The sequence below is a fragment of the Hemiscyllium ocellatum genome, chromosome 33 (genome assembly GCF_020745735.1).
Source record: "Hemiscyllium ocellatum isolate sHemOce1 chromosome 33, sHemOce1.pat.X.cur, whole genome shotgun sequence".
Taxonomy (NCBI): domain Eukaryota; kingdom Metazoa; phylum Chordata; class Chondrichthyes; order Orectolobiformes; family Hemiscylliidae; genus Hemiscyllium; species Hemiscyllium ocellatum.
In genome coordinates, this window is record NC_083433.1 from 26836185 (window position 1) to 26846543 (window position 10359).

A 10359-nucleotide genomic window follows, 5' to 3' on the forward strand; every position below is an offset into this window, starting at 1 on the left:
CCTTTCAAGTTTCACAACATCTTTCCAATAGGAAGGAGACCAGAATTGCATGCAATATTCCAACAGTGGCCTAACCAATGTCCTATACAGCCGCAACATGACCTCCCAACTCCTGTACTCAATACTCTGACCAATAAAGGAAAGCATACCAAACGCCGCCTTCACTATCCTATCTACCTGCGACTCCACTTTCAAGGAGCTATGAATCTGCACTCCAAGGTCTCTTTGTTCAGCAACACTCCCTAGGACCTTCCCATTAAGTGTAGAAGTCCTGCTAAGATTTGCTTTCCCAAAATGCAGCACCTTGCATTTATCTGAATTAAACTCCATTTGCCACTTCTCAGCCCATTAGCCCATCTGGTCCAGATCCTGTTGTAATCTGAGGTAACCCTCTTCGCTGTCCACTACACCTCCAATTTTGGTGTCATCTGCAAACTTACTAACTGTACCTCTTATGCTCGCAACCAAATCATTTATATAAATGACAAAAAGTAGTGGACCCAGCACTGATCCTTGTGGCACTCCACTGGTCACAGGCCTCCAGTCTGACAAACAACCCTCCACTACCACCCTCTGTCTTTTACCTTTGAGCCAGTTCTGTATCCAAATGGCTAGTTCTCCCTGTATTCCATGAGATCTAACCTTGCTAACCAGTCTCTCATGGGGAACCTTGTCGAATGCCTTACTGACATCCGTGTAGACTGTTGCACAGTATAAATGTTGGTTTACCTTTAAACTGGAGTATTCTTGAAAACATTCCTGATGAGTGCAATATGAAAAGTTCTGAAAAGGTGCGTCTGTTTTTCAACAGAACACTCTCGCTAGTTTTACAACCGATTGTGAAGATCGCGAATCTAATCGAGAATCAGAAAAAAACAACTCCTTTGCCTGGTCAGTGCCGAGAAGGTGGGAGTCGTCATGTCAGAGTTGATGAGATCAGTGTTTAAAAGGGAGTCACAGCAATACAGGAAACGGGAACAGAAGACATTTGGCGTATCTAAGCTGCGAAGGGTAAACATGGCCCTGATGGGCTGAATGGTCTGGGCATTCAATGCCGCCTCTTACCACTACAAGGTCCAACGTGTTTCTGTTATTAGGTTCCCTGTTACACGAGCTAATACATCTGTTTGAGGAAAGCTTAGCTGAAGATCGGGTCCAGCCCATTTCCCCCTTGGAAGTCAAAAGGCTGCTGAGCAAAGTCAGTGAAGTGAACAGAGTCTGTGAGGAGAGGCATCAAACTCTGTGACAGAGTCTGTGAGGAGAGGCATCAAACTCTGTGACAGAGTCTGTGAGGAGAGGCATCAAACTCTGTGACAGAGTCTGTGAGGAGAGGCATCAAACTCTGTGACAGAGTCTGTGAGGAGAGGCATCAAACTCTGTGACAGAGTCTGTGAGGAGAGGCATCAAACTCTGTGACAGAGTCTGTGAGGAGAGGCATCAAACTCTGTGAACAGAGTCTGTGAGGAGAGGCATCAAACTCTGTGACAGAGTCTGTGAGGAGAGGCATCAAACTCTGTGACAGAGTCTGTGAGGAGAGGCATCAAACTCTGTGACAGAGTCGGTGAGGAGAGGCATCAAACTCTGTGAACAGAGTCTGTGAGGAGAGGCATCAAACTCTGTGAACAGAGTCTGTGAGGAGAGGCATCAAACTCTGTGAACAGAGTCTGTGAGGAGAGGCATCAAACTCTGTGAACAGAGTCTGTGAGGAGAGGCATCAAACTCTGTGAACAGAGTCTGTGAGGAGAGGCATCAAACTCTGTGAACAGAGTCTGTGAGGAGAGGCATCAAACTCTGTGAACAGAGTCTGTGAGGAGAGGCATCAAACTCTGTGACAGAGTCTGTGAGGACAGATATCAAACAGCATAAAGCACGGGTCCAAGAGGAGACTGAGGGGGGGTCAGAGTAATGGAGGGACAGTAACATGCAGAGAGACAGGGATAGCAGGGGAGATAAAATCAATCTTATCCAAAAAAGATCTATTAATCTCAGTGCAAGAATTCTAATGGTCGCCATCCTCTATAGCCTTTCAAAGGAGAGTTCCACAGTGTTGGGTAAAGGGGTAAATGTAGGGGTATGGGTGGGTTGTGCTTCGGTGGGTCGGTGTGGACTTGTTGGGCTGAAGGGCCTGTTTCCACACTGTAAGTAATCTAATCTAATTTCATCCAAAATATACAGAAACAGGCCATTGGCCCAACCATTCCATTCGGACCTCCTTCCATCATTCTTCACCTAAACCAATCATGGTAACCCTCTCTCCCACTCTCTCTCAAACCTGTCCAGCCTTGGTAATCTATCATGGTAACCCTCGATTTCTTGCAAGTAAACAAGGAGGCCATTCAGCCCCTTGAGCCTGCTCTGCTATTCAGTATGATCATAGTTGATCTCATTGTAACCTCAAATCTACATTCCCACAAACCCCCAAGTAACGTTTCATGATCTAGCCCCTCCTCCAACCTTGCATATCCAGCTTTTATTCTCGTCTGCCTGAAAAATATCCAAGTAGTTTGTGTCCGGCACCATTTCAGGAAGAAGGGTTCCAAGACTGTGGACCGAAGGGTCTGTTGCTGTGCTGTGTGACTGTGTGACCCCTGAGCCTCAGAGAAACCACCCTTTGTTATTGCTGCTTTAACTGGGAGAACAGTGACCCCGAGCCTTGGATTCTCCTTCAAAAGGAAAAGACATCTCCACATCTATCTCATCAAGAACTCCCAGGATCTTGTGTTTCATTTAAAAGTGTCCTCTTACTCCTCTAAACTCCTCAGATACAAGCCTTGTCTGTCTAACATTTTCTCACAGAGACAACCCAGGCATTAGCCGAGTACACCTTCTCTGAACTCCATTCAATGCATTTCCATCTTTCCTTCAACAAGGAGACCTGTACTGCACACGGTCCTCCAGGTGGCCCCCGCACACGGACCTCCAGGTGGCCCCCGCACACGGTCCTCCAGGTGCCCCCCACACACGGTCCTCCAGGTGGCCCCCGCACACGGACCTCCAGGTGGCCCCCGCACACGGTCCTCCAGGCGCGCCCCGCACGCGGTCCTCCAGGCGCACTGTACAGGGTAACCCTAGTATCCGTAGAATCATTTTCCGCAGTTTCAGTGACCTGCGGCCTGAACACATAAAAAAGGAATGTTCCAGAACCAGGAGGCTGCCGGGAAGGTGTTTCCCATTTAAATGAATGAGTTCACTGCGATCCGCGGTTTCCAGCTTCCATGGTGGGTCCTGGAACGTATCCCCCACAGGTACGGGGGGAAGCAGCTACTGTACACGGCACTCCGGGTACACGGCACTCTGGGCACACGGCATTCTGGGTGTAGCCTCACTAGGCCCTGTACAACCGAAGCATAACTTCCCAACTTTTATTTCCAATTCATCCAAAAATAAATGATAACATTGTGTTAACTTTCCTAATTATTTGTTGTACCTGCGTGCTAACCTCTTGTGATTCATGCATGAAAACACCTCGATCTACCTGCATCTCAGAACTGTACAAACACCCTGTGCAGTTTAGATCATTTTCACATTGTTCCAACCAAAGCTGATAGTTTTGCATTTTGCCATATTACGGTTTATTTGCTATTAGTTATGGCCCAGTCTATCATCCCTTTGTAGCCTCTAGCTGTCCTCTTCACAACCTGCTTAGCTCCCTATCATTGTGACATTAGTAAGTTTGGTAACCCTACCTTCCATACCTTCGTCCTAAGTTAATTTTGAAAATTACTTCATGGGACACGCGTGAGTCTAGCTGGGCCAGCATTTATTGCCTGTCCTGAGGTTCCCTTGAGAAGGTGGTGGCCAGTTGTCTTCTTGAACTCCTTTGTAGTCCATGTCATAGAGACATAGAGTCATAGAGATGTACAACACGGAAACAGATCTTTCGGTCCAACCCGTCCCTGCCGACCAGAATCCCAACCCAATCTAGTCCCACCTGCCAGCACCCGGCCCATACCTTTGTGAAACTTGAAAGGGTTTAGAAAAGATTTACAAGGATGTTGCCAGGGTTGGAGGATTTGAGCGACAGGGAGAGGCTGAACAGGTTGGGGCTGTTTTTCCTGGAGCGTCAGAGGCTGAGGGGTGACCTTACAGAGGTTTACAAAATTATGAGGAGCATAGATAGGGTAAATAAAAAATGTCTTTCCCCTGGGGTGGAGGAGTCCAGAACTAGAGGGTGTAGGTTTAGGGTGAGAGGGGAAAGATATAAAAGAGACCCATGGGGCAACGTTTTCATACAGAGGGTGGCACGGGTATGGAATGAGCTACCAGAGGAAGTGGTGGAGGCTGGTACAACTGCAACATTTAAGAGGCATTTGGACGGGTATATGAATAGGAAGGGTTTGGAGGGATATGGGCCGGGTGCTGGCAGGTGGGTCTAGATTGGGTTGGGATATCTGGTCGGCATGGACGGGTTGGACCGAAGTGTCTGTTTCCATACTGTACATCTCTATGACTCTATGTCTCTATGACATGGACTACAAAGGAGTTCAAGAAGGCAACTGGCCACCACCTTCTCAAGGGAACCTCAGGACACTACATTGGACAAACAGGCAGAAAACTAGCCACCAGGATATATGAACATCAACTGTTCACAAAAAGCCATGACCCAGTCTCACTAGTATCCTCACATACAGATGAGGAAGGTCACCACTTTGACTGGGACCAAACATCCATCCTAGGACAAGCCAGAGACACACACGAGAATTCCTAAAAGCATGGCATTCCAACCGGAACTCTATCAACAAACACATTGCCTTGGATCGCATTTACCACCCCCTCAGAAAAAGAGTGTCTGAAAACGAACCTTCCAGCTCAGTGAGCAAACCTACATCTGGAACCTCAACCTGAGCTACTAATCTTCGCAAAACTCACTAACAGTTCTCTGCTCAGGTACTGAAGTAAACTTTGGTTTTCCCTTTAATTTTGAAAATTCCTCTGCTCTTCGTACCCGTCCAAGACAGGATTTGCTGTGGAGTTAGTTTTTTTTTAAAAGAATCCTTGATGTAATGAGTTCCATGCTGTCCCATCTGAATAAGTGCAACAGTGGAGGAACTTACTCTGATTAAAAGTTATGGTTATTATTACAAAACGTATTCTGTATTTGTAAGCACTGCACATTTTTACAAGGACTACTAGGGGGTAAACCGGGAAACTCCAGCCCGGTCAGTCTAACCTTAGTGATGGGAAAATTATTGGAAGCAATTCTGAGGGACAGAATTAATCTGCATTTATTGAGGCAAGGATTAATCAAAAACAAATCCACACGGTTTTGTTATGGGGAGGTCATGTTTGACCAACGTGACTGACGTTTTTGGAAGAAGTGACCAGGGGTGTGGGTGAGGTCTATGCTTTTGATGACTACTTGCAGCTCAGCAAGTCTTTTGATAAGGTTTTGTAACGGAGACTGATAGCAAGGACAAGGGCCCATGGGATCCAAGGAAATTTGGCAAACTGGACCCACAGTGGTCTGAGTGGCAGAGGAGAGAAGGTAACAGTCCAGAGGTGTTTTTCTGACTGGAAGTCTGTGTCTAATGGGGTCCCACATGGATCAAAGGGGGTTATAGTGTTGGGGCCCTTGCTCTGTGTGGTGTTTAGACCTGAACGTGGCAGGGTTGATCACGAGGTTCTCAGACAATACAGAAACTGGGAGGGTGGTTAGAAGTGAGGAGGATAGCCTTGGATTACGACAGGTGGTAGACAACAAGGGGAGAGAGATGGGAGGGGGGGGGGGGGGGGGTCAGGCGGGCTGACCTGAGGCAAATGCAATACAATCCAGATAAATACGATATGATGCACTTGAGCAGGTCAAACAAGGCAAGGGAATACATAATGAATAGCAGGAAACACTGAGGAACTGACAGACAGGTGTCAGGATAAAGGGGTTCAGAAGGGATACTTGCCTTCATTCGTGGAGGCAGAGAGTTTAAGAGCAGGGAGACCATGCTGGGATTGCATTCAAACATTGGCTAAGCCAAAATCTAGTGGATTGTGTTCAATTCTGGAATTCACCTGATAGGGGGGATGTGACAGCACTGCTGATGGTGCAAAGGAGATTTACCAGGATGCTGCCTGCGCTGGAGAGTTTCAGTTATGAAGAAAAATCTGGCCTCCCTCCTACGGGAAACTTGAAAGGGTTCAGAAAAAATTTACAAGGATGTTGCCAGGGTTGGAGGATTTGAGAGGCTGAACAGGCTGGGGCTGTTTTTCCTGGAGCGTCGGAGGCTGAGGGGTGACCTTATAGAGGTTTATTAAATTATGAGGGGCATGGATAGGGTAAATAGACAATGTCTCTTCCCTGAGATGGGGGAGTCCAAAACGAGAGGGCATATTACGGTGAGAGGTGTACAATTTAAAAGGGGCAACTTTTTAATGCAGAGGGCATTAAAAGAAGGGCTTATGCCCGAAACATTGATTCTCCTGTTCCTTGGATTCTGCCTGACCCACTGTGCTTTTCCAGCAACACATTTTTAGCTCTGATTTCCAGCATCTGCAGTCCTCACTTTCTCCTTGAACATTTAAAAGGCATCTGGATGGGCATATGAATAGGAAGGGTTTGGAGGGATATGGGCCAGGTGCTGGCAAATGGGACGAAATTAATTGAGGATATCTGGTCAGCACGGATGAGTTGGACCAAAGGGTCTGTTTCTGTGCTATCCATCTCTATGACTCTAATGATGGACACAGGTTGCTTTCCTTAGAGCACAGGAAATAGAGAGGGAATATAAATTCTGAGGTGTATAGATAAGGTAGACAGAAGAAATATTTCCCGTTGATGGAGGGATCAGCTGGCATAGATTCAAGGTGAGGGACAGAAGGCTTCCAGGAGATGTGAGGGAAACCTTTTCAACCAGAGGGTCTGGACCTCACTGCAGGTAACATTGGGACAGTAGAAACCTTTAGAGCGTTTCAGTATTATTCAGGTGTGCCAAGGTATTAAAGTCTATGGGCCAAGGGCTGGAAAATACGATCAAAACGTTACGTGGTTGTTTTGACTGGCATGGAGGTGATGGGCTGAAGGGCCTTTTCCTTTGCTGCCAATCTCTGTCGAAGCCTGCTTTCTTCACTGAGCCCTCCCTTCACTCGTTCTGCAAGTTGTGTCAGCTCAGAACAGACAGCTACGGCACAACTTGCACATCAGCTTTTCAGGATGAAGGTTGTCTGCAGGAACCCAACTCCGGCTTTAACACTGATTCCTATCAGGACGCCCGCTTCACTTAAAGTTGTCATTTCCAAGAAGCCAACTCTGACTTTAGGTGGGGATACCTTGTACTTAAAGCCCAGCACAAATCTGGTGACTCTGCACTGCACCCCTTCCTCCAAACCTGACAAGGTTGGGCCGAACGTCCTTCAAATGGAAGTGTAACTTTACTCAATTGAAACATCACTTTGTCCCTTCGGGATTTCACCTTCCAGATTCAAGTCTAACATTCGGACAGTCCTTGCTTGCGTTTTCTCTCAACCATGAACCTTTAGTGCTGGATGACATTTGAACCCCAAAGCTCCAGTCTCTCCCAATATTCAATATTCCCGATGGATCCCGCTCTGATGTCGAGCAGAGAAGTCCACACTCTGTCATGATGAACACTACCAGTTTTCTTCAGTCACTGCACCAGCTGGAGGTCCTTTGGTGATCCCCTGGGTCCTGCTGAACTTCAGTCTGCAACTCCGGGCATTAATGTGTTAACAGAGGACTACGTCAATCAAAGGAATACCAACAGTTGAGCAGGTTCCTGGGAGACATGACGGGTAACAACGCAAACCCATTTCCCTTCATTGTTACTGTTTACAGCCTCCCAACCAATCACTCAGCACCTCCATAAGGTTAGCTCCAATCTACTCCCTTTCCCTCTTTCTGCTTATCTTCAGGGCAGAATCTTATCCAATATGAAACGAAAACACTGACAGAAACAACAGAGAGACATTCCTCTACAAAGATTGCAGTGACCCCGTCCAGCCCCTTGGAAGAAAACCCAATCAGGACACAACAGGCTTGTGCAGACCACGCCAACTCTCTATTGAACTGAAGCACGTTCAACAGCCCAGCGAGAGCCGGAGCACGTCTGTAACTTCCCCTTGACTGACGCAAAACTGGTTTCGCTCCCCCTTCATGGTGGAAACCGCATGAGAAATTACCAACATAAAGATATAACCACGGGAATTGGGATGGATTTGAGAAATGTAGACACCCACTCCTTAAGAGTTCCTGCTAACTGGACTGAGTAACCTGGAATGAACAAAACATACATCCTGCTTCACACCTGCTGAGGGACAGACCTTCCCAACAGGAACTACACATTTCCATTAATGTCTTACAACACCAACTGAAACCAAAGGAAACTCCAAATATGCTGCACAGACACACTCCTGTCCCCTCCGGTACTGCACCCAGTGTTATACAGTGACAGACCTGTCCCCTCCTGTACTGTACGCCAATGTTATAGAGTGACAGACCTGTCCCCTTCAGTACTGTACTCCAGTGTTCTACAGTGACAGACCCGTCCCCACCAGTACTGTACCCCAGTGTTATACAGGGACAGACCCGTCCCCACCAGTACTATACCCCAGTGTTATACAGGGACAGACCCGTCCCCACCAGTACTATACCCCAGTGTTATACAATGACAGACCCGTCCCCACCAGTACTGTACCCCAGTGTTATACAGTGACAGACCTGTCCCCACCAGTACTATACCCCAGTGTTATACAATGACAGACACGTCCCCACCAGTACTGTACCCCAGTGTTATACAGGGACAGACCCGTCCCCACCAGTACTATACCCCAGTGTTATACAATGACAGACCCGTCCACACCTGTACTATACCCCAGTGTTATACAATGACAGACCCGTCCCCACCAGTACTGTACCCCAGTGTTATACAGTGACAGACCTGTCCCCACCAGTACTGTACCCCAGTGTTATACAATGACAGACCTGTCCCCATCAGTACTGTACCCCAGTGTTATACAGTGACAGACCTGTCCCCATCAGTACTGTACCCCAGTGTTATACAAACTCGTCCACACCAGTACTGTACCCCAGTGTTATACAGTGACAGACCTGTCCCCATCAGTACTGTACCCCAGTGTTATACAGGGACAGACCGGTCCCTACCATTACTGTGCCCCAGAGTTATACAGTGTCAGACCAGACCCCACCAGTACTGTACCCCAGTGTTACACAGCGAAGACCTGTCCCCACCAGTACTGTACCCCAGTGTTATACAGTAACAGACCGGTCCACACCAGCACTGTACCCCAGTGTAATACAGTAACAGACCGGTCCCCACCAGTACTGTACCCCAGTATAATACAGGACCAGAGCTGTCCCCACAAGTACTGTACCCCAGTGTTATACAATGTCAGACCGGTCCCCACCAGTACTGTACCCCAGTTCTATACAGAGAAAGACCCGTCCCCCACCAGTACTGCACCCCAGTGTTTTAGTGTCAGACCTGTCGCCCATCAGTACTGTACCCCAGTGTTATACAGTGACAGACCTGTCGCCCATCAGTACTGTACCCCAAAGTTATACAGCGACAGACCTGTCCCCACCAGTACTGTACCCCAGCGTAATACAGTAACAGACCAGTCTTCACCAGTACTGTACCCCAGTGTAATACAGTAACAGACGTGTCCCTGCCAGGACAGTGTTATACAGTGACAGACCTGTCTACACTGGTACTGTGCCCCAGTGCTATACAGAGACAGACTCGTCCCCCACCAGTACTGTACCCCAGTGTCACACTGCGACAGACCCGTCCCCACCAGTACTGTACCCCAGTGTCACACTGCGACAGACGTGTCCCCACCAGTACTGTACCCCAGTGTTATACACTGACAGACCTGTCCCCACCAGTACTGTACCCCAGTGTTATACACTGACAGACCTGTCCCCATCAGTACTGTACCCCAGTATTATTCAGTGACAGACTGGTCCCTACGAGTATTGTACCCCAGTGGTATGCAGCAACATACTGGTTCCTTCCTGTACTGTACCCCAGTGTTTTACAGTGACAGACCTGATGACACCAGTACTGTACTCCAGTATAATACAGTGACAGACCTGTCCCCACTAGTACTGTAACCCAGTGTTATACTGACCTTTTCCCACCCGCACTATAACCCAGTGTTATACAGTGACAGATCTCTTCCTACCAGTACTATACCCCAGTGTTATACAGTCAAAGAGATCAGTCCCAACCAGTACTGTACTCCAGTGCAATACAGAGACAGACCTGTCCCCACCAGTACTGTACCCCAGCGTAATACACTGACAGACCTGACCCTAGCAGTACTGCACCCTAGTGTTATACATTGTCAGACCTGTCCCCACCAGGACTGTACCCCAGTGTTATACAG